This window comes from Lissotriton vulgaris, chromosome 1_1 (assembly GCF_964263255.1).
Source record: "Lissotriton vulgaris chromosome 1_1, aLisVul1.2, whole genome shotgun sequence".
Taxonomy (NCBI): Eukaryota; Metazoa; Chordata; class Amphibia; order Caudata; family Salamandridae; genus Lissotriton; species Lissotriton vulgaris.
Genome location: NC_141685.1, coordinates 1,356,547,921 through 1,356,574,040, shown reverse-complemented (window position 1 = coordinate 1,356,574,040; position 26,120 = coordinate 1,356,547,921). Strand labels below are relative to the sequence as shown.

General features: G+C 46.1%; 1 long non-coding RNA gene across 1 annotated transcript in view; it reads right to left on the bottom strand.

Moving 5' to 3' along the window:
- Positions 1-321: 321 nt before the first annotated feature.
- The window catches only part of LOC147749161 (uncharacterized), a 146,153-nt gene continuing 120,354 nt past the window's right edge, over positions 322-26,120 (bottom strand). Inside the window, exon 4 of the long non-coding RNA XR_015299741.1 lies at positions 322-1,588. This is a non-coding gene — a long non-coding RNA (uncharacterized LOC147749161). The remainder of the gene's footprint in view (positions 1,589-26,120) is intronic.

Below are 26,120 nucleotides of genomic sequence, written 5' to 3'. Positions count from 1 at the left end.
TCTAGGTATAAACTGAACCCCCAAGGAGAATCATTTGCATTCCAAACTATTCATTTGCTGGTATTTCAGTCAATGATCAGAATTCAAAATGCAAACAATGGAATAAGTAAGAAGGGTCTAGACTCCCAGAACGAGTCAATGCTAATAATTATATTTAATCTGAGACAAACTTAAATGCAAAAAAATTACAATTGATAACAAGTGGTCATGTTGTAGAATCTAAAAGACAAATGTTCCAAACGATAAATACTTGTGAATGGTTGGCCAATTTATTATATATATTGAGTATGTCCAATGACTGTTTATATAGTTGTACTGGGAATTACATAGCCCAGTCCACTTGCATTAAGCACTTGCATTAAGGGTATTCATTAGGTAGTCTTATGATCTTAAATTCGTATTGCTAACTCCTTACGCTGCTTGATGTCAGACGCTCTATGGGCATTAATGTTTTAGTATAGCCGACCTAACATGGTGCATTAATGAAGAGGTTTCTGGATTTCGACACAGCTGTCAAATAGTTTATCCCTTAACCATAGTGCAATTTTAATATTTAGAAACTAAAACTCAGTTCCAGTAGACCTTTGAGTTAACAACAAGGAAGTGAGGAACAAGGCAACTGGAGTTCCTATAGACATTGCGTATAGTATACCATATAGTAATTTCACATAAAAAGCAGTATATTTTGGAGTTGAGGTTACTAGCAGTCGAAAAAAACGTTTCTTGGGTTTCAAATAAAGTTGTTCAACCTATTGGGCCAGAGAAGGACTTAGTTGAAAGTATCCCAGGATCAGTAGTGATGTGTGGAAGGAGTATGTGGTGGAAGGAGTAGTATGGAATGAGTATGGCAACAATGAAAAATGTTCTGTTCTCATGAACATCACTTTCGGAGTAGAGTTGAATATATGTGCGGCTAGTGTTAAAGATATCAGGCATTAGAATTGTTAATGAATCCTTCCTGTGGTGCATATCTGGCTAGCTAGTGAAATATGTTGATAAATTATGTGCAGTATGCTATGCGGTTCTTTGAATTTTTTTAGGATGTTTTAGTTGGATGGCTAGTTACTTTTGATTTAATTTCTTATTCCTACATCGATAAATTGTCCCAATATTGTTTTGAGATTTTTTTTGTAGTAATTAAACAGTCATATTGTTATTTATACAGCTTACAATTTATTTTGGTTCCATGATCTTGTTTCCATTCATATTTTATCGACATATTTTCTTGCACCTCCAAATCGGGGGCTGTCAATATGGGAGCACCACCTGTTAACATTTGGAATAAAGAAAAATGAGCTCCATTGCTCCAAATAAGATGGTCCGCATAGCATATTATCATCCACAATGGGCCTGTTGCCTGCCTGGACCACCAGCTCCACCAGGAGAGAAGCCCAAGTGTTCGTGAGTTCTGAAAGTTCGCCCCTCTCGATCGGACTGTCCCAGTTGTTTCCAAAAGTTTGTGTGCTGGGGAGACGGTTGTTACCGGGCTGCGAGATTCTGATCCCCTGTTTTTCATTTAAATTGAATAATTACAGTTTGCTCCAGTGGTTCTTTAGTCTCCTGTGTGCCAACATGGTCACTCTGGCAGCTGGAATAGAATAATTCAGAAAAGCAAAGTGTTAGGGTGTTGATGAAAAGTGGTCACCACCTCTCCCCCCCACCCCCCCACACATGAGACCCAGCTTTAAGTACATCTAACTTTGGAGTAAGACACAGGGGTTGTCTTTGGAGATGGCTATATAGGAATAGAGGCTCGCAGGGACACTTGGCGGAGACCCAGGCACACAGATAGGCATGGGTACACTGAGACGCAGTCACACAGAGACAGTGACTTCATGCAATACATGGACTTTGACATATGAAGAGGCGTAAACTCATACGGAGACCCAGACACATGGGAACGAAGATGAAGTGATAGGAATCAGGAGATTACACATGGACAAACATGGATGTATGAGGTGACACAAATAGGTGAAGAGACAATGGCACACATTATCTTGCTTCGTGTCTTCAGAACACCATGCTTCGAGCTACGGCAGTATTTCAAAAGAACAATGGTCTGGGTGAGGCCAAACAGGTCCTCGTGTAGCAGAGCTACCGTCGATTAAAGTATAGCGTTCATCTGGGTTAGAGGTTGAACAAGATAACCAGTAACATTGGAAACACAATATATGAGGGATACAAGGTACTAAGGGTGACATCACATTGGTGGACCTGGCCCTTTTTGGCAGGTTCACCCCGAAACTTTTTGCTTTTGCCTAGCCTGTTTCTGTGACCTGGTGGTGGTGATTTTAGGCCTCTGCGCACTTTTTCACTGTGGTACAGTGTAAAGTGTGTGAGCTCTCTGTGTGTGTGGTGAGAGTGACCTGCCCTCCCATAGGAATGCATGGGGAATATGTGTGACCATGGTAGTTCCTGATGTGTGGGGAGTGCAGGTTCGAGTTTGGTATGTGCGAACTCGTGAGATTGAATGCTGCACAATGATATATGCGGCATGATTGTGTCTAGTGTGGAAGTGCCACTTCTAGAAGTTGGCATATTTGTGTAATATGTGTCTGGCGTGTGATTGGCTGGAGCTGGCTGGTGAGCCTGGCTCCAAGAGTCTGGGTGGGTCTGCCCCGGTGGTGAATGGAGTGTTTAGCATGCTGATGTGAGGGGAGGGGTGCACCTGGGCCTGAATAGGGCTGGGCTTTCCCCACACAATGCTGGCTCCACCCCCTGTGGTGCGTCTGATGTCCCTAGCCTGGCCAGTGATAGGAGTTCCCTATAACCAAGGTGGGAGGGTGCAGAACTCTGGAAGGGGGTGCAGAGGGACGGGGTCCTTACCTCTGACCCCGGTGCAACCTGAGGGTTTAGATCCTAGGTTGGGAGATTAGGAAACTTTTAGGTCAAGAAGAAATCTCTGCCAAAGTTGATCAGCTGAAGAGACTGAGGGGGCTGCCCTTGCTGTGTGATCTGGGGCTCACCTGTAGTTTGTTGTTTCCACTAAGGTAGAGGAAAGGGGACTTTGCTGTGTGCTGTGTCCCCCCACCTGCTTGAAGAGGGACTGTGCTGTGTACTTTGTACCTCCGAAGTGAAATAGTTTCCAGATCCCAGGTGGCAGACCAGTGATGGAGAGAGGTCCTGATCTGGTGGGAGAGATGTGTTTTGGTGGGTGCTTCCCTGGGAGGGTGCGGAACCCCAGAAGTAGAGGTAGGGTGGGACATTCTTGCCCGTGACCTCTGGCCAGCCTGAGGGTATGGTCCCTAGGTTGAAGGATCAGTGGCAGTTGTACCTACAGAGAGGGAGAGTGGAGAATGGCTATTGTGTGCCAGGGGTTACTGCCCCCCACTCTGTGGATTGGTCAGGACCTGTGACATTTGGATGGCCTAGGGCCTGGTCCTGGCTGTGGATGACTAGAGAGTGCCAGTGGGGTATCCTAGTTGGGTCAGAGAGTTCTGGTTTGGAGGTAACCATGTGGGTTCAGAATGGCGTAGAACCGGAGGGTGTCCCTGCCGTGCGGGCCTGTGTCCGTGTTTTGTCGCCCAAAACAGGGAAGCCCATCAGTGGACTGATTGGTCTACCCTGCGTTTTGGCTGGAAGGGGGTTGTGTTGGACCTGGCCCTTTTTGGCAGGTTCACCCCAAAACTTTTTGCTTTTGCCTAGCCTGTTTCTGTGACCTGGTGTTGGTGATTTTAGGCCTCTGCACACTTTTTCACTGTGGTACAGTGTAAAGTGCGTGAGTTCTCTGTGTGTGTGGTGAGAGTGACCTGCCCTCCCATAGGAATGCATGGGGAATATGTGTGACCATGGTAGTTCCTGATGTGTGGGGAGTGCAGGGTCGAGTTTTGTGTGTGCGAACTCGTGAGATTGAATGCTGCGCAATGATATATGTGGCATGATTGTGTCTATTGTGGAAGTGCCACTTCTAGAAGTTGGCATATTTGTGTAATTTGTGTCTGGCGTGTGATTGGCTGGAGCTGGCTGGTGAGCCTGGCTCCAAGAGTCTGGGTGGGTCTGCCCTGGTGGTGAATGGAGTGATTAGCATGCTGATGTGAGGGGAGGGGTGCATCTGGGCCTGAATAGGGCTGGGCTTTCCCCACACAATGCTGGCTCCACCCCCTGTGGTGCGTCTGATGTCCCTAGCCTGGCCAATGAAAGGAGTTCCCTATAACCAGTTGTAGCTGGTTCTCACATTGCCTTCACCCTGCTAGACAAAGGATTTTACTGTATAAAAAGGGGCTCTGTCCCCTTACAAAATGTTCTTGTTTGCCAACTTGAATCCTGCCAGGGGCGTGCTGCTGCTTGGGCCCAGGGGAAGGCTTGCCCCCCTGGGCCCTGCCTAGCCCCTGGACTCCTGAAGGACTTTGTTGCTTTTTATTTCACCCTAGCGCCTGGGAGCGCTTTATTTTGTATTCTAAACGCCTGGGAGCGTTTTATTTTGTATTCTAACGCCTGGGAGCGCTTTATATCGCTCTAGCGCCTGGGAGCGCTTTATTTTTAGCTACTTGATTGCTGGCAGGTGCCCACCCTGCTTGCCCAGTACTTTACGCTCCTTTAATTATTTTTATCTGGCGAGGGTGCCCACCCCTCGTGTTACACCCGTGTTTCACCGCTGTGGCCTGGAGATCGATACAGAGGCGCTGCGCCCGCCTCTCTGCCAAGGGCCACGCTGCCGTTGGCGGCCCTTAGCACAGGAAGTCAGGCAGGCCGGGGGGCGGGACTGCAGGACAGCCGGAAGCATCCGGTCATTCCTGCCCGGGGCTCCCAAGTGCAAGGAGAGCCCTGGACTTCTGCCAGCAGCCAGCGAGGGAGAGCCCCGCAAGCAAAGACCAGTGTAGTGAGACGGCGGGGCTCCCATGAGGAGGGAGAGCCCCGCCAGCACCGTTGACGATCCTGCGGGCGGGGCGCGAGGCCATGACCAGTGCCTGCCCCGCCGCGACAACGAGAGAAGCCTTTCCCCCGCCGTGAGCCGGTAAGTGTAGAAGGCTGGGGCGGGGGGGAAAGGCCACACATGCGCCCAGGCACCAGAGTGGTGCCTCTTCTCCAGAGCGGCCCCATCGAGCAGCGGGCCGCTCCAACAGTGGGGCATGGTTTCTTTTAGAGCCCCGTGGGGCTTCAGCCCGGGCCCATATTTGTTAAGAAGTCCCTGTGAGGGGCTTGGGGGCCCAGTTGTTTAGTACGAGGCCCTTGACAGCGGGCTGATCCTGCCTATGGGGTCAATGTTATTTGTAGAGCCTGTGGGCTCCAACGATGGGCATGTTTGGTGTCAGAGCCAGTGTGGCTCCAGCAGAGGGCGCAGTTTGCTCCTAAGGGCCAGTGAGGGTCCCTGTCGCAGTTCGCTGTTTCTCAGCTGCCCAGCAAGTAGTGGGCAGCTGCACTGTTTAGGCGCAATTTGAGAAAGAGAGTCCCTGTGTGGGACAGAGATGGCACAGTGGTGCCAGGCCTGCTACAGCTACGCAGCACTTAGTGCCAGCTGCAACGTTTAGGCCCTGTTACTGTTTCCAGCTGCCCAGCAAGTAGTGGGCAGCTGCAACGTTTAGGTTTGCGCCGGTGGCGCACCCCTGACTGGTGCTGCATTGGTAGTGCGCCCTGACATTCTGGACACAGGGCTTTTTGAGTCCCCTTGTTGGATGGCCAGTTGGCCAGGGGGCTGGTATGTGGGTAGGGCGCAAGGCCCTAGGGTGATGTTTGCGCAATGTGATTATGAGGTTCTTTTACCTATGTGTGTTTAGATTAGTGAGGAGATTGCCTACTGTAGTTTTACTGGTTAGACCTAGATATGATTTTTGCGCTAATATGCTTTATGTGCTGTTATGATTTATGCTATTATGCATGTGTTTTCCCTACACCTCTGAATGTTTTTATGCATCATATGTAATGTGTTCTTGCCTATACCCCTAAATGTATTTTTATTCTTAGGTGGTTGTGTCCTAGTATAGTTATACTAGAGAGGTTATGTGTCCATGCGTGATCTAGGCCTATGGTTATTAGTATTGCCTAGTGTGTACCTACCTTATGCCAGTGGTTGCTGGTTGTGGTCTAGAATTCTTATTTCGTGTTACACTTATTCTATGTTCTAGAAGTGCTATTTCTACTAAGTGCTGAGTCTGACAGTGGCCCATATGGCCCTGTCCTGTAAATAATCCCTTGTGAATATTGCCCGTGCCAGTTGGCACAATGTATATTGTGTGATTACTATCTGATGTGTTTTGACAATACAAAAGTTATGTTTATATAACCTTGTGTGGAGTTCCTTTTGTGGTGAGCCTAGGATGTTGTTGCTGTTGTGTACGTGCGCAAATGCTTTACACATTGCCTCCGGGATAAGCCTGTCTGCTCGTGCCAAGCTACCAAGGGGGCGAGCAGGGATTATCTTGGCGTGTGACTCCCTCGCCCTGACTAGAATGGTGGTTTCTGCCTGGCTTTGGCGTCAGCCTTAGCCAACCAGAAATAGCCAGTTCCAACACACATTTATTAGCATCATAAACGGAGTGTCATCCAGAGTTTAAGGAGCTAGTCCTGGTGCTCACACAAAAAGTGAAGGTGCGTGAAGTGATAGGTGATGGTGACTTTTAAAAATTACATCGGATTGACAACACATTATAAAACTCCATAAGTATTTCTGTTGTTATAATGGAGTTTTGGGCTGTGGGAAGTCGACGGCATTTCGATCTCCTTAGTTGGAGATCATCATCAGGACAAGAGCGTGTGAGCCGATGGGATTTAGTCATAAAAAGACAAACCATTGGTCCCGGAGGTATGACTGTGTAAATTTAAACATCAATTAAGGAGAATCCCTTAAAAATGGGAGCTTCTGAACAATTGCAGAAGGTGATGTAATAATGGGAATAGGTGTAATTGAACAGCCTAAGAAAAGGTGAATTAGGAGTAAGTTGTTAGAAGCTGGAGGGAAAGTCTCAATCATGCCTAGGCATATATATTACTTACGCAGGGCATGGCGCCTATGTACCAGTGCAAAACTGAAGGAATAGCCTGAAAATCAGGAAGAGACAGGTGGGGGTGCCTCGGGAATGTGGCTAAATGAAGAACAACCTGGTCGCCAGCGTGGGGGTGAATACAGAGGGTGGTAACGGGCCCTGAGGGTAATTAATGGACCGTAGAGGGTTAGGGCATGAATTGAAGTGCAGTATTCGACCGGATGCACCGTGGTAGAGGCATTAATTCATTGGGCGGTGCTACAGTATGCCATTGAAGGTAGAACGAGTGGCTAGCAATGAGGGGACGGTAACCATGAAGACGTGTGCAAGGGATGCTTGCGGGGTGGGCGCGAGAAATGTACCTGTCTCTGTGCAATGGAGAGCGCCGGTCGTCAGTAGTACATCTGGCTAGGAGTAGCGCTGGGATCTGCATTAGAATGGGAGAACAGAGTAATTGAAGCGTGGGTAGCTGGAGAGAGCTATTAACTAGGGGGGGACCGGGGCGGCGAGCGTGTACTTACATCGTTGTGTAGGAGACCAGCGTAGGCGATGTATGGGCTCGAGGACACAATGGGAGCAAAGTAGCCCGAGTGTAGGAGATTAAGCTGGGAAAAGGAGCGGTTGATCAGGGCAGTGGTCAAACAATGGCCTGGCCGGGTAAAACTATGCGGCGGCGGAAGAGAGAACTTACTTAAAGATAAGTAGAACTGCAAGTAGTCTGTCTACGCGGCAGGGCATTTGACAACCTCATTAGTAGTAGTTTTTCTTTGCTTCTGTGCAACCTAATTGGACCAATGCACCTGGTACCAATGATTTGTCACTGAAAGCTCAGGATTTGAAATATAGCGTCCTAATGACACTCGAGCGAGCTACAGTGGCGTTACGAGATTTGTGGGGGTCCCCTGCAAAGTACATGGAGGCCCTCCCGCCCACCACCTACCACTTTGGTCCCAGACCCAGTGTACTGCTTTGAGGCACCCACCTGGAGCTCGGGCTCCCCCCTGAACGTCGGGGTTTTGGGGGCTAATGTTACTCCTCTGGCGACCCACAAGGAAAGTCTATACAAACTGTGTTTAGGTCAATAGGCTTACCTGCTTGTGGTCTACAGTGTGTTCAGGTCAGGGCAACATCTGCATGTTCGAGTCTAGGGTGTTTGGGTACATGGAGATATATGTTATAGTCAAGAACAATACCTGCTTTTTAGGTCTCCTCCTGGTGTTGCAGTGTGCAGCATTGCTCGTGCAGCGCGAGACCTCTTGTGAGGGGGTTTGAAAGCTGACCACACGCTTGTGTGTGTGTTTTTGCTCTCGCTGGCTGCCATTGGGCTTCGCGTGTTTTTTTTCTCATAAAAAACGGCACACGATTGGGCAAAGTCGGGCGCATGTCCCGCCTGTGCTCCACCCATTCCCACTGTTGGCCAGCACGGACAGCAGCGCGTGTTCGCCTCACTGCTGCGCTCCCTCCCCCAGCTCCTCTGTGGTGCACGCGCACCACTGGTTCCCTCACTGCTCCTTACATTATTATCCGTCAGCCGGTATTGCCTCAGCCTGCTCTTACTTTATATACACAGCGCAGCGCCCCGGCCCCTCCTGCTCCTGCTCCGCCCCCGCAGGGCAAGAAGTTTTATAGTAACTTTGAACATGAAAGCATCACGGTCTGACGGGGAAACCACAGTACACAGAGTCTTGGAGCTCAGAGTCTCCTAGTGACATAGCGTGTGCAGCAAAAAACAGAGGCTGGCCAGAGGCCAGAAAACACTGGGGGAGGGGTGGGGGTTCAAGGGGTGCGCTGTGGAGCAAGAGCGGGTCCTGCAAGTCAGAAATGCGGTGTGTTCCCATGTCTGGACCATCTGCGGGTCCAGCAGGTGCTGCGAGGCAGGATTGATGTCCACTGACAGAGCAGTGTGTGTGCCCAACTTGTGGAGACTTTGGGGTGCTGTATGTTAGCAGGACTGCGCTGTGGGTCAGTAGTGGTGCTGAGGTAGGCTGACAGAGCTGTGTCTGGGCCGGTACCTGGATCAACATGGTGGCTGCGAGGCAGGGTGAGGTGCATTGTGGGAGCCGTAGTTTGGTCCCAAGCACTGGGCATGGCTAAGGTAAGAAATAAGGTGTGTTAGCAAAGATGTGACTTATCAGAGGCGTAGGATGTATTCGTGCAACAGGTGCAGTCTCACCGGGCCCAGAGGCCGGAGGACCCTCTCAACACTGATTATTGCTGTATTTTATGATTCAAGCAATGGCCAGGGGGGTATTTCCTTCCTCGCAGTAAGGCCCATGATACGCCGGCCATGCTACAGGGAGTTAGCGCTGGAAAAAGAAGTGCAGAAGATCAGGGTGAGGTGCAATGACAGAGCTCTGTGTGAATCAAGACATTCAAACAGCAAATAGCGCTGAAGGGCAGACGTGAGGCGCTTTGCCTGTGCGTTGGTACCATTATTATTATAATTGTAGGAGGTTCTGGATGGCAAGGTTGACGTAAACTGACAGAGGGGCATGTTTGTGTGCGTGCACGCTCACTTCGGACATAGACTGTAAGGTAGGGACGCTTACTCTCTTCACAATGCATAGCCAGAGGCTCTGAGGTACTCTCTATGCCGCTGGTAGTTGTAAGCATGCTGTGAGGTGCGTACAGCGCCTCCGCCACCACAGAGCAAACTGTAAACACAGCCCGTGACATAGTGGCTATCACTCTGACCCATCCATGCACACTTCAGATATGGGGCTGATGATGAGGTATTTATTGGGCCTCTGTCACCTCCCTGATCACCTCCGCCAGGGCCTGTAAGGCGCTTTGATCTGCAGTCACCACCATGCTGGCTGCAGACATGGGATGGGTGTTGCTAGGAGAGTAAACAGCAGACTTTTTTTTCATTTTGTTGATTCCAGACAAAGAATGTTCCCATAAAAATCATTCCTGTCGCAGAAGAGTCAGCGGCAACAAATGAATTAACCACACACTGTTGATTCAAGTCGTGACTATTACTACTGCGCTACGAGGCAATACTAATGGCAGTCTGCGCTAAGCAAACGCATATAACATACCATGCATGCCATAACATACCCTAACATCACGTTACATCACATCACATAACATAAAATACTGATGTGCAGGAATGTGCACCCTTGACTCCAGTCTGTACTCTACACTTCCAAAAGTGTAAAGACACTCCCTCCGCCCCAGGCCTAGTGTGCTCTCCACTAGTGCACATGTACACACATGTCCTGCATTACATGAGTATATGCCCCACTAGAGTACATGTACATGTCCTGGCCTGTGCGTTCTGCACTCCTGAACATGTATACACATAACCTCCATGCCACACCTTAGTGTACGTATTACTATTGCACATATAGACGTACAACACCTACTCCAGGCCTAGTGTTCTCTGCCTTGCACATATACCACGCACTCCTAGGCTCAGTATACTTTACAGTACTGCACATGTATACACATATACCACCCACTCCAGGCCTCAGTGTACTCTGTAGTACTGCACATGTATACACATATACCACTCATTTCTAGCCTCAGTATATTCCGCAGTACTGCACATGTACACATATACCACTCACTCCACGCCTCGGAGTACTCTACAGTACGAAACATGTATGCACATATACCACTCACTACACGCCTCAGTGTAATCCGCAGTACTGCGCATGTACACTCCATTCCTCAGGGTACTCTACAGTACTGAACAAGTATGCACATATACCATCCACTCCAGGCCTCCGTGTACTCTACAGTACTGAACATGTATGCACATATACCACGCACTACCCGCCTCAGGGCACTCTACAGTACTGCATATGTACGCATATGCCACTCACTCCAGGCCTCAGTGTACTCTACAGTTCCGCACGTGTATACACATATACCACCCACTCTAGGCCTCACCGTACTCTGTAGTACTGCACATGTATACACATATATCACCCACATATACCAGCCACTCCAGGCCTCAGTGTACTTTACAGTACTGCACATGTAAACACATATACCACCCCCAAGTCATCAGTGTAGTCAACAGTAATACACATATATACACATATAACACCCACCTCAGGCCTCACTGTACTGCACATATATTCACACCCCCTTCACTCCTGGCCTGTGTGTATATACCCTTCATACCACACCTTAGTGTACGTATCACTACTGCACATGTACACATACACCATCCACGCCAGGCCTCAGTGTACTCTGAACCATTGCATATGTATACACATACACCAGCGACTCTCGGCCTCAATCTACTCTGCAGTAGTACACATGTACACATACACCACCCATTCTGGCCTGTGTACACTGCATTCCTGCGTATGCATGCATACATCCTCCATACCACACCTTGGTGTATGTATCACTACTACACATGCACGCATACACCATCTACTCCAGGCCTAGTGTACTCTGAACTTCTGCACATATATGGGCATATACCACCCACTCCATGCCTCAAGGTACTCTACAGTACTGAACATGTATGCAGATATACCATCCATTCCAGGCCTCTGTGTACTCTGCAGTACTACACGTGTATGCAGTTATGCACATGTACCAGCCACTACAGGCATCAGTGTACTCTGTAGTGCTGCATATGTATGCACATACATCATCCACTCTAGTCCTTTGTACTCTCCACCACTGCACATGTATGCACATATATCAGCCAGTCCTGGTCTGTGTATTCTGCACTCCTGCACATGTATGCTCATATCCCATCCACTCCAGGCCACACTGTACGCTGCAGTACTGTAGTGTGCACACACCCTTCGCCCCGGACTTCAGGGTACTTTGCACCACTGTACATTTGTAAACACACATCCTCCCCTGTAGATCTCAGTATAATTTGCACTGCTACACACCCCGTAACCTAGCCCAGTAGGCTCTATACACTTGCACGTGTTCTTTGAGTGATGAATCTACTCCAATATGTACAAATGGTTTACCCAGGAGTCACTGCTGCAGCCTAAGACAGGGTCTTGCATTATGTTCATGGTCAAACTGAGACCATCAGGCAATATTCTCATTGGTCGCTGCTCAGCTTGTTCATACGTGAACTCTAATTGGCTTAAACATCATTACAACCTTCCACCTTAAGAAACAGGCATTTGCAATGCAATAGGTCTCGCATTATCAAAGTTTGAGCTATTGGTGTTGCATTATTTAGCAATGCCAATAGCTTAAACTTAAATAATGTGAGACCTATTGCATTGCAAATGCTTGTTAGCTATTGAAATAACTATTTGGTCCCTTTTTAGGTCTCGCTGAGCCAGCGCATGCACTGCCCTGCAAGACATTTAGTATCGGGGTTTTCAAAGTGCTGCCACACGGCCTAGCGCTTGCGTTCACGTGCACGCGCGCAGCCGCCATGTCGTTTCCATGGCTCATTAAGCTTTGATCTCCCAAGCGCCTCGCTCTACCACTCCCCACCACAGAGCGCGTCCCTGCCATCACTTTCGCTTTCTCTGTGTGAAAGTTTTTAAAGATAAGCAATGAAGAGAATTGTTGCTGATTTTAAAAAGGGGCTCCTATTACCAGATAAAGTTTCACATTTTAATTAACGCAAACACACCTGGGCGGCCTCAAGATCTGGGAGGTAAACAATGCTAAATCCACAAACCAAGGAGCCATTTTTACAGTAAGCAAACTAAGGATGGGGCCTGTGTAAACAGGCATTGTTTAGGGGGACAGATTAACATTTTGCATACAGGGTTAACTCCCTGAAAACACATTAGGGATTAACACCTCTGATTTATTAAATTGAAGGGTGATTGGAGGAACAATAGATTGACAGCTTTGTGTAAACGGCAGCGATTCTCTGCAGAACGTGCCTGTTAAACTGCTCGAAATGAGGAATTACACGGAACATTGAACTCTCAGACACTCTCTCACAGACTCTCAGACACTCTCTCACAGACACTCTCTCACAGACTCTCACAGACACTCTTTCACAGACACTCTCACAGACACTCTCTCACAGACTCAGATTCTCTCACAGACTCTCTTACAGAGACTCTCTCACAGACACTCACTCACACTCTCACAGACACTCTCTCACAGACTCTCACACTCTCTCAGACTCACAGACACAATTTCACACAGACATTCTCTCACAGACACTCTCTCACAGACTCTCACAGACGCTCTCTCACAGACACTCTCTCACAGACACTCTCACAGACTCTCTCTCACAGACTCTCACACTCTCTCAGACTTACAGACACTCTCTCACAGAATCTCTCAGACTGTCACAGACACTCTCTCACAGACTCTCTCACCGACACTCTCTCACAGACACTCTCAGACTCTCACAGACACTCCAATAGACTCTCACAGACACTCTCTCACAAACTCTCTCTCAGACTCTCTCTCACAGACACTCTCTCACAGACTCTCAAACTCTCTGACTCACAGACACTCTCTCACAGACGCTCACAGACACTCTCTCACAGCCACTCTCTCACAGACACTCTTTCACAGACTCTCAGATTCTCTTACAGACACTCTCTCACAGACGCTCTCACAGACACTCTCTCAGACACTCTCACGCTCTCTTACAGACACTCACAGACTCACAGACACTCTCTCACAGACACTCACAGACACTCTCTCACAGACTCTCACACTCTCACAGACACTCTCTCACAGACACTCTCTCATAGACTCTCACAGACACTCCAATAGACTCTCACAGACACTCTCTCACAAACTCTCTCTGAGACTCTCTCTCACAGACACTCTTTCACAGACTCTCACAGACACTCTCTCACAGACACTCTCTCATAGACTCTCACAGACACTCCAATAGACTCTCACAGACACTCTCTCACAAACTCTCTCTGAGACTCTCTCTCACAGACACTCTTTCACAGACTCTCACAGACACTCTCTCACAGCCACTCTCTCACATATTCTCACAGACACTCTCTCACAGTCTCTCAGATTCTCTTACAGACACTCTCTCACAGACACTCTCACAGACACTCTCACAGACACTCACTCACAGACACTCTCTGACACCCGCTGACACTCTCACGCTCTCTCACAGACACTCTCTCTCAGACTCTCACAGACTCACAGACACTCTCTCACAGACACTCACAGACACTCTCTCACAGACTCTCACACTCTCTCACAGACACTCTCTCATAGACACTCTCTCAGACACTTTCAGACTCTCGCACAGACACTTTCTAACAGACATTCTCGCAGACTCTCACTCTCTCAGACTCACAGACACTCTATTACAGATACTCTCTCATAGACTCTCACAGACTCTCTCTCACAGACACTCTCTCACAGACACTCTCTCACAGACACTCTCACAGACACTCTCTCACAGACACTCACAGACACTCTCACAGACACTCTCTCACAGACAATCTCTCAGATTCTCACACTCTCTGACTCACAGAAACTCTCTCACAGACTCACAGACACTCTCTCACAGACATTCTCTCACAGACTCTCAGATTCTCTTACAGACACTCTCTCACAGATGCTTTACAGAGACTCTCTCACAGACACTCACTCACAGACACTCTCTCAGACACTCACACTCTCTCAGACACTCTCTCTCAGACTCTCTCAAAGACTCACAGACACTCTCTCACAGACACTCAAAGACACTCTCTCACAGACTCTCTCACAGACACTCTCTCACAGACACTCTCTCACAGACAGTCTCTCACAGACACTCTCAGACTCTCTCGCACAGACACTTTCTAACAGACACTCTTGCAGACTCTCACTCTCTCAGACTCACAGACACTCAATTACAGATACTCTCTCATAGACTCTCACAGACTCTCTCGCACAGACACTCTCTCCCAGACACTCCCACAGACACACTCTCACAGACACTCTCACAGACACTCTCTCACAGACAATCTCTCACATATTCTCACACTCTGACTCACAGACACTCTCTCACATACACTATCTCAGACTCTCACGGACACTCTCTCACAGACTCTCACAGACTCTCTATCACAGACTCTCACCAACACCCTCTCACAAACTCTCAAAGACACTCTCTCGGACACGCACAGACACTCTCTCACAGACACTCTCTCACAGACTCTATCACAGACTCTCACAGATACTTTCTCACACTCACAGACTCTCACAGACTCTCTCTCACAGACACTCTCTCACAGACACTCTCTCACAGGCACTCCCCCACAGACACTCTCACAGACACTCTCACAGACACTCTCTCACACTCTCTTAGACATTCTTCCTCGCAGACACTCTCATAGACACTCTCTTAGACATTATTCCTCGCAGACACTCTCATAGACACTCTCTCACAGACACTCTCACACAGACACTTTCTTCAGACACTCTTACAGACACTTTCACAGACTCTCACACACTCTCACAGACACTCTCTCACAGACACTCTCTCACAGACTCTCACACACACTCTCTCACAGACACACTCTCAGACACTCTCTCACAGATACTCTCTCAGACTCTCTCTCACAGACACTCTCTCACAGACTCTCACAGACGCTCTCTCACATTCTCTCAGACTCTCACAGACACCCTCTCATAGACTCTCTGTCTCACTGACCGGCTCACTCTCTCTCTCGCTGACTGGCTCACTCTCTCTCACTGACTTGCTCACTCTCTCTCACTGACTCTCTCTCACTGACTCAGCGCCACCACAGCATCACTCAGCAACACCACAGCATCACTCAGCATCACTCGGCAACACCACAGCATCACTTAGCAACACCACAGCATCATTCAGCAACACCACAGCATCACTCAGCAACATAGCATCACTCACAGCCAATGCAGCATCACTCACGGCCAACACAGCGTATGGCCGCTGCTAATGTTATAATATAGGTACCAATTCACAACCTTCAACCTCCAATTGTTTATGCCCCCTCAAAAAAAACTTTAACAAACATTGCAAGAACAAAAGAAAAATGAGGACATTTTTTATTGTACATACATTTTTTAATATGGTTGTTCTGTTGGACATAATGCCTTCTTGGTCATATATAAGGTAACAAAAATGCTTCTGGCACTTTTTTATTACAACTTTTTGGCATGCTGCACAGCAGTCACACTTCTCTACAGCACAGCTTAAACACATTGGCAAAGTCAATAGCTCTGTCTAAACACTTATAAGGCCCCAAAGGCGAGACCTATTGGCTATGCCAATGCTTGTTAGAATCTACAGTGTATTCAGATCAAATGAATATGTGGAGTTGGAGTCTATGGTGAGTTACAGTCTGGTTAGATTTGTATTTAGGTCAGAGGTAACACCTGCTTGTTGACATATACATGCTGTTACTGGCATGTGCATGTCGGCATACATACTCAAATCTCGCCATGAAGCAACGGAGTGCTGCTGAGTGGAGGGAGTGATACAGCTGAGTGGAGGGCATGAAAGGAGTGGAGAGGTATGTCCGGTGGGAAGGGAAAAGCATGTGCATACTGCCACCTTGGGAAACAGAATTGAAGATGGTGGCCAGGTGCTAGGGTAAGTGAGGCAAGGCTGTTGGGAGGTTTTGTGTGTGGCAATGCTTTCATATGATAATAATCCATGTTACATGAAAGACTGGTCTGATTGTATCTAAATATGACACCATCTAATGTGAGGACTGCTTGTATAAGTGTAGGGCCTAGGAATTTAGATTAAAAGTTCAATGATAACGTTAGCAAATGTGTGCTCCATCCCCATGTTTTCAATTTAGCAATTAATTGCTTTTTTACATTGTTCAAACTAACAAGGCAGAGAAGGAAATCTGTCCACTTCTTGGTGCAGGTTTTGCAATCAAAGCTGCACGGGAAACGACCTTGCAGGCATCTGTTGTGTACGAATAAAAATTAGCATTACCTTTAGTAGCTTCGAAATGCTTTTGCAAAGGTGCATTGTCTGCACATTTTGTAACAAAGCTTCGAAGACACCAATAGTAATAAAGGTATGTAAGGTGTGGACATATGTGCGGAGTTAGACACATGGGGCGTTTGTAGAGATGAGATTCGGAAGACCTGAATTGCAACTGCTAAACCGATAACAGCGGTACATGTGCATGGAAACTATATATGGCTTGACATAGGAAATAATTTTGTGAAATAGTCCAGCCATTTTTGTTGGTTGGCTGAAAAGATTATAGATGTGGTAAATGCAAAAAGAACTATTGATGTACAGAATACAGAATAATGTCTTACATTCACCCCAGTACAGAGATCTGGGCCTAAATCCATCGTTTTTTTGCTCACCATGCCATTCCAGTTTAGACCCAGCCATATGCAAATCAGTGTTGACCCTGCGCCCAATGGGAATAGTCCAGCCCGAACTGCCAGGCCAGGTCCTCCCTGGACTGGAAACAAGCATCCTAGGACTTGACCAGGGTTTCACCCCTCTTCAGCCAGGATAGCTTGATTCCAGTGGCATGGAGAGCACAAAACTCCCGTCTGAGCATACCCATCCCACTTGGGGTGACAAATGCAAAAAGAACTATTGATGGACAGAATACAGAACAATGTCATACATTCACCCCAGTACAGAGATCTGGGCCTAAATCCATCTTTTTTTTGCTCACCATGCCATTCCAGTTAGGACCCAGCCACGAAACATGTCGACCTTCCACATATAGATCGCCCCCTAGGAACATTATTTTCCACACAGGGGCACACACTTGGTTTTTAATTAGGTTAGAGCTATCTTTTTTTTAAAGTTTGATATAAGAGGACTGTTCTATACCTTTTTATCCATTTTCACCTCACTGTGCACTACCCAGCTCCCACACCCCCACGCACCTTACGGCTTCTTCTTCAGAAGATCCCCGACAAAGAGCCCCGGTTCAGGAGCCCATCAGGCATTGCAGCGCTGGCCTGACGAGGGGCAACCGCCTAATGATGAAGCATGATACCTCTCGGGTGTGTGAGGGCGTCACAAAGAAAAACCTGTCTTCCCCCCATGTTCACACAGGAACTGCACACCTTATCTAATTTCTAGCCTCATATGGGAGCCTGTGTACAGGACCTCATCACCTAGCTAGCTGTCCCCTCCCCCCTTTTTTGAAAAAATGTATTAAAGAGTGCCTTCACTATAGGATTAGGGAACTTAAGCAAAATGTTTTGCCTTAATAAGAGTGATTAATCAAGAATCATCTATGTTTAGTAGAAAGTGTATTCACCAAGGAGATAAAAGGTGACTTTCTACATGTCTGTGCTACTTCATGTAAATAACATGTAACAAACTGACACTGTGATTAAAACACTTTGTTACATATGTAGAATGTAACTCTGCAAGAAACGACAATCAATTCATATAATGTATGCATTATTATTCCACATATTTGATTTAAATGAAGTTCTCATTTTTAGTTATCTCTGAATATTATGATGGTTTATTGAATATTACATGTAGTAGGGAACGTAATGTTTTACAAATGTATTTAATTTGTCAATAAATGTGCACACGCATATTAAATGTGCAGCATTGAAATTACTGCTAAACTTCACATTAGTAGGCCTGTGTTTCACCATGATGCCTAAAGCTGATTTTATTTTTCTGCTAACTCAACAATTCTTGCAGGTACTCACATGCATTGTCAGTTTAGAACAGATACATTCATGTACTAGAGTTGAGGGACCCAGGTGCCCCAGGTAAGGCACCTTGGTGAAAGGTACACGGAGCGACAGGGCGCTAACTGAATGAACTATTGTCCAAATGTTACAACCTACATGTGTCTCTGAGAAGGCTGGTGTACCCAAGTCTAGTGTAACATAAAATCGAAATGTTGCAGTCTGCAACTGAATAATTCGAATGAGCACAATAGACCCCTGAGGTTGTAATCAAGGGGGTGTTGGCACCTTTGCACATTGTAATATAGCTTTCCCCTTGGACTGTGACTCAGATCTCTTTCCTGATGCTGATCAGATTCCTTCTTGATTCTGCTCCGATGCCGAGCAGACCCCTTTGCAGATTTTCTTTGCCCATCAAACACCTTTCTTGAGTCATTGCTACCTTAAGGGACTTTGAGAGGTTTTATACCTCAATGCTTTCCTTTGATCCCTGTCTAAGTATGGCTCAGGGTGACACTTATTCTTGACCCACAGAAGACTCGACCTAGCTTCTTAGATGCTTACGCTTTCCTACTCGATTCCCTTTTATCCTGCCCTGACTTCCTTTATGGAGTTCCTTGTTTTGCTGAGATCTTTTTCCTCAAACTATCCTCTGGACTGTTGAATCCTTAGACTACTAATGTATAGGAGAGAAAGTCTTAGATTGTTCGCTGAGCATTCAATTTTAATGTTACTGTTTTGTATTGCAGTTACAGAACTGCTTGTCTGTTTGATACTAATTCGCCTTAATTTCTTCCGCAATCTGGGACTCCCAATTGTTATTCTGTGTCGCTACAGCAGGGTGCTGTGAGTAGTGTATTTGAATCTGATTATTAATTTGTAATAAATCCTTCTTAACACAAGCTACCGATTCCTGGTCCTCATTGTGTTGCCTTATGGGTTGCACTGTTAATTGGGTTTTGATTGATTGTTAAGGCTAACTCCCATCACCTCCCAGAGTGAGAGAAAGGTCTGTCGGAGGACCAATGGTAAGCAAGGGGGCCCCGAAAAAGGTGGATCAGATGTGTACTTGTAAATAGACTAGCAGGCTGAGGATTTGTAATGAACTATAAGTGTGGCTTTTTTACCAGTAGCTGTAATTTGCACATTATCTGCTGAGTTGTTTGTAATAATTGTGATCAGTCTGATACATTTGTTATGCAGACAAGCGCTACATAATAAAGAAACTTATATTTTTAAAATACCAGTCATTGTGTGTGTATTGATTCAGGGTACAAGGGTGGGGGCTGTACTTTACCACCACCTGCAGATAATGGATTCTCTGACTGGTTTCTAACACTTCCTGTCTAGCAGAGCATAACCCGTTAGAGGAGCAGTGAGAGACACCTGCCAGGCCTCATTTTCTCTGAAAAGGGCACATTTCCTTTTGGGGCTAAGGGGGGTCTACCGGGCGTGACACTTATAGTAGGGGGTGAACATGACAGAAGTAAGTAGGGAGTTTGCTTCCTTCATATTGTTGCACTAGCTCAGAAGTTACTTAGTGACAAGGTGTTGCTTGGAAAGTAGGGCCTTAAGTTATGCTAGTCCCCTTGTGGCCCATAGCAGGGCACAAGTCCGAAAAAAGAAGTGGGGGGACGCTGTCACGGGAAGTGACGTCACAACAGGAAGTGACGTCACGAAAGGTGGCTCCGATCTCGTCCCAGAGAGGCCAAAAAGGAGAAGTCCAGCTGTTTGGCAGGGGGGATGACGTCCACCCTGTAAAATCAGTGGGGGGACGCCGTCCACCCGCGTGGTACCTCGACTCGAGCCCTGGCCCACAGTGTGTTGGGATTTGCCAAACTTTTTTCTATGTTCTTGCTCACATTTCTCTTGAAGGGAAGTTGCTTATGTGTTGCTCCAAGGGTGTCCAAAGTTGGCCAAGAATTCCTGGAACCATACAAGATTTCAGGATTAGTGCTGACTATCTGAGTACAATTTAAATTAATTGTACATACATTTATCTCAAGTAAATATTCAGTAAGTCTGGCAGGAAAAGTTCTCCTTGCGTACCTACTTTAGGTACTCCTTCACTAGATCAATGGCGAAGCCATGTGTCAAGTGCTGAGTTTATTTCCACTTGAATTTGGTGTGGCCAGGCTAGAAGACTTTGCTAGCACACAAAATGAACATTGGTTCAAGATATTTATTGGTGTTTTTTGTGAGGAGAACTGTATTGATCCCTGACAAGGCTCACGTGGGACTTTCATGATTAAATGGCACATTTTGCACAGCCAGAAGGCCATTGAGATTTCATTAACCTAACTATCGGTCCCTTGATTTTTCGGTGATCTCAATCTGTTTCTTAATGCAAATACAATGAATAGATTGACTCCTTTGGTCCCCCCAGGGAATTGATCGACCGGGAAGTGTTCCATCATTGGCTTGACGAGCTTCGCGGTATTGATTTCGCTTGCTCGATTACAGGGCATAGGAAGGCACGTGCACGGTCCGTGGGTCACGAGGCCATTGCCTTGTTGTACCAGGTGTGACCTCTACTATAAATGAGCGCCTTTGAGTGGACCAGACCTCCAGGCAATTTTATACCTGAGCTAAGGGCACACACCGCCATTCAGGATGCTTCTGAGCAGGCATCCCGTAACCAATCAGAAGGGTTTTTGGATATATTGTTGTATTATATTTTGGGGGGCTGTAAAGCTCTGTGTACTGTATTTCAGTAGCCTCAGGTTACTTTTCGACGTATGAAGTAGCTTTATATGTTTTTGAAGTGTTTCGAACCTTCCATCTTTTTCTAGTTAAGCTCATGAATACAGACAGAATTTTTTGTGAACGCCAGTGCTGCAATTGCGGGGAAAAAAATACTCTGGGAACCCAAAAATTGGAGGTCAAGATGTGGAAGAGGAAGGCAGGTCGAGTCATAAGAGGAGGCGTCATAAAAAGCAGAATCTAACAATCAACTTATACATTTAAAAAACAAAACAAAAAAACTCTAGCACAATGAAATTGGAAACAAGGACTAAGGTGACAATAAATCTTTTCTGGCTTAATTGGTCACAAAGGTTGCATTTTAAACCGATCTTTGAGGTTAATGCACCTATTGCATAGCTTTTCGTCTGCCTGATAAATCTCAGGGAATAATAATAATAGCAGTAAGATAACTATGGTGGTAAATGTACTTGCTGTAGAGATCTGTGTTTGTCCAGTCACAGTTTTGACTCGCAAAGTAGCACAGAGGGTTAATGTGTCTCCTGCAAACCACGTGGTGTAACATGCAGATCCGATTTTTATTTTATGTAGATAGGTAAGAAGGTTACTGCTTTTGTTACTTGAAGTTCCTAAATTGCAATCCTTCTAATATAGCACAGTGAGCTATTAACCGGCATCAAGGAGCTGTCTGTAAACTGCAAGGCATGGATTTAGAATCTTGTTGTTTTTTCCAATCTGTTGTTGTTATCAGGCTGCTAAACTGGTTTATTTGGGTAGTATTAGAGTCTTATTACTACAAACACCACAAGCACTGCATTCATTTTAAAATCCTGACTTTGTGTTTCTCCAGGTTGTTCACTCTTACCATGCAATGCCTACAAGCGAGGGCGATATGTGACTTCTACAGCTTGTAACCCTCATTGTCTTGTGTAACACATCCGGTTCACTGATTTACACACTAGTATGATTTATTGTCAATGTATAATGTGTGTGTGTGATGTAAAGTGTTCTAACACCCTACGTTGGTATAAGTAGCTCCGTAGAAGAATTACATTGAAAAAAATTGTAAGTGCCATTTAAATTGTTATTTGTAACTGGTAGAGGTGGGCGTGCCAAAAAATGAACAGGGAGAGCTGAGCCCGAGCTGAACCAAGTGCCGCCTGTGGCTCTAAGAGCCCGGGCACAAGCCCTCAGTGAAAATGTTTTTTATGTACATCATGCAACAAATATTGTTACAATTTAGAGTGTATAAAGTTTTCAAAAAATGTTATTTCTTTAACACAGTTGCACTGAGAAACATTCCTGCCCCAGCCCTGATGACAATGCTATTAGTGAAGTAAGAGGCAAGTCAGTTGTCATGTGCACCCTATATGTGACCTAGATTCTTATTATAGATGGAGCAACATTAAAGGCTATTAAATCCAACTCAGGCAAGGTTTTTTTTTACATTGTGAATCCTGAACTCATGCATTGGAAGGTGCTCTCATATGTGAAAATGAACTAAAACGTGTCTCTGTGAAATAACGTGTTTACCTAGTATCATTCAATTTGGACAAGCAGCAAAACCAGTATTAAACCCAGAATTTCCAGTTTCACACTGCAATTGAGCCTCCAAATGAGTAACTCTTTATGACATCAAAGCTTAACTATTTGTTTTTAATTCTTGGACAATGAGATTAGAGCATGGGTGATATATAGAATGCAGTTTATTTTGGGTGATTTTACATAGCACACACCTTTACCAAGGACATAAGAGTGCTTCATAACAGACTATGTTACATCTTTTATTTTTAAGCCGGGGTGATTTCCTGAGATTCCCAGAATGCTGAGCCAAGGCTAGGATTTAAACCTGATTTCTGTGTTTGCATAGTGCTTGAACTAAAAAGAGATAATTAATGGCACAACACTCTGCTGTATAGAAGATTATTGGTCCAGTAACGAATGGGGCATAATTGCATGTACCATAGGTTATAATGGGATGGTTATCAGCACAAGGTAGCATGATTATTAGCAAAATGTAGCATGATCACCAGCACAACGTGGCATGATTACCAGCGCAATGTGGCATGATTACCAGGCAATGGGGCATGATTACCGGAGCAACGTGCCATGATTACCTGTGCAAAGTGGCATGATTAATAGCGCAATGTGGCATGATTACCAGCGCAATGTGGCATGATTATCAGAGCAATGCGCCATGATTACCTGTGCAAAGGAGTTTGATTACCAGCGCAACGTGGCTTGATTACCAGCTCAACGTGGCATGATTACCAGAATAATGCGGCTTGATTACCTGTGCAAAGGGGCATGATTACCAATGTAATATGGCATGATTACCAGCGCAGTGGGTCACGACTAGCAACACAGTGGGAATGAATACTGACATGATCACTCTTTTTGGGTGTAGTTAATGATATTCTTTTCTCTTTGACACATTTACTGGTACAAAACTGATGGACCATTAGTGCTGGCATTATCATGTCTCTTGGGTAGCATGATTATTGGCAAAGTTACTTTCTAATGAGAATGACCAGTGGCACTGTTGCGATCTGATGGGCATAATTAGTTCCATCATAGCTGCCTACGTTGGGCATAACTACTGGCACACTAACAGGCCGGGAGGGACTCCCAGTGCAATAACTGAGTTAAGGGGTGAAGTAATTTATGTAGGTGCACCTTCGAACAAAGCATCCATTGCTGCTGGTCATTCCGCGACTCATAAGAATAGTAGTACCTGGACATCCGCGGAAAATGGAGGCTTTGAGTGATGTCTTGAGCACATGGTTTCTCGCACCAGGGGCCTCTCTAGGGTCATGGTGGCCCTGGGCAGGGAGCGTAGGTAGGGGGCCCCGGAAGAGGGGGTCCGGGTGGGGCAGAGCGCGGAGGCCAGTAAAGAGGGGGGGGGGGGGGGGGAGTCAGGGTGTTTAGAAGTGGAACTGAGCCAGAGGCCGCCAAATCCCTGCCAGGGGCCGCCACACAAATATGTATCCATCCTCAGAGGATAAATATATTAAGGATATATATTGGTGTGGTGGCCCCTGGGGTTTGGTGGCCCTGTGCAGGTGCACAGCTTGCACATGCCTAAGGCCGCCCCTGCTCGCACTTCTCAGTTTCCCAAGAGAGGATTCCAGTCCTGAGATTCCGTAACAAAAAACACCCTTTCCTCCCCCTGTTTTGCACTTTACCAGGGGCACAAAAAGAACACTTTCAGTAGAAGTATGTAGAGTCATAACTGCATAGTGTGTAATAGCAATGCCGGATGCGTCTTCGGGAGGGATAGCATTTAGCGCTTTGTGTAGAAGTCATACACAAGTCCTGTCCTTATCTTTGACAGCCACAGCAGTCAGTGCAGTGATCTCTGCGCTGCTTTAATGTGTGCTTTTCCTATGAGTTTAGTACAACAATCAGCTTGCAGCATTTTGTACTTCACGCAGTCTCTTGAGGTGGCTTTGTGGTGGGCACACAGAAAAGGATTAAACACGCGTCAGAAAGAGGTTTTAACTTTTTGATATTTGGATAATCAACATAAATATATGAATAGTGGCTGGTTTACCAGAAAAGTAGCACATTTTCACCCATAGAAGTACTCTTTGAATGGATGCATACCTGCCAACTCACACGGTGTCACCGTGTGTCACACAATTTCAGCTCCCTTCACATGGTTACCCGGTGAGGAGCCGAAATCACACGGTGGCATGGAAAATGAGCTAAAAAACACTGTAAACATTGGATTTCCATCTCGTTTCGGTAGCTGTAGGCAGCCGGAGTCCACTAAGAACTGTGAAAACTGTCCAGGACATTGGTGACAGCCTCGATGACCCTTTCTTTCTTTTTTTTGGGAGGGGGCAGGGGCTTGGTGAGGGGCAGTGTGTCTCTTAGATAGCTCTCAACATAGCTCTCAGCACCAGACCCACTCCTCACATGGGGAAGTTATATTGCAAGTTGTCTGGTATGTGGATGCAAATTTACTACTCTATTAGAATTCCCAAACATTGGCAGTACTTGGCTTGGAATCGGGTGCCAGTGTCAGGTTTTCAGACATACTACTTGCAATCAAGCACAACAAAGGTGATGAGGCTAATGCTAGTAAACTGTCTGACCACAGTCAATCTCTTGATGTAGCGTACCAAACCATAGTTTTTCACCCGCAGTGCCACTCACAGAGGGCGTGATTTAGGGTTTGGCAGATGGAGTTAAGAGATCAGGTTGGTGGAGGACTTTGTCTGCCACCCTACCTTTACTCCTCCTGTCAAATTTATGGTGTACAAGTGGAGCACTTGTTGTGCACAAAGCATGTATTTCGGAAACAATGAGACCCAACTTATTTTCATCTATAATCTGACAATGGTGTTTGTCTATTTTTGTGCATGATCATAACAAAACAAAGAGTCCAAACTTTTATAGCTTGATGAACGTTTCCATTTACTTCTTCTTAGTTTAATCAATTAATAAATAGAAATTTCCCCAAAAATGTTTGATTCTTCTGAATTATAATCATTCAATCAGTCAGATGTTCCAGTGGTGATTGGTTACAGATGATATCCAATGAAAGTTGGTTACAGATGATATAGCTGACACGTGTTTTGTCCACCTTGTGGACTTTCTCAAGGCTTAACTTGGGTATAAACTACAAATATTGGAACGCAAAATATGGGTTTGAATCTGGGTCCAATAGTGTTACTTGGAATCCCTACAATCAATGCAAACATTGAATTTGCCTGCCTGCTGTTTAAAGCAAACATGAAATAGAACAAGCCTAAAAAGAATTGCAAGCTATTGGACTTGTATAAAATCCCCATAAAACCCTCCCAAAATTGTGAGCCTCTGGAATTAATAACATGCCTGTCAAACAACACTGCAAAGCGTATGCTTGAGAATCTGAAGAAACAAGATTAATGGACCCAAGTAAATACAGGGCCATAACGTATTTTGAAA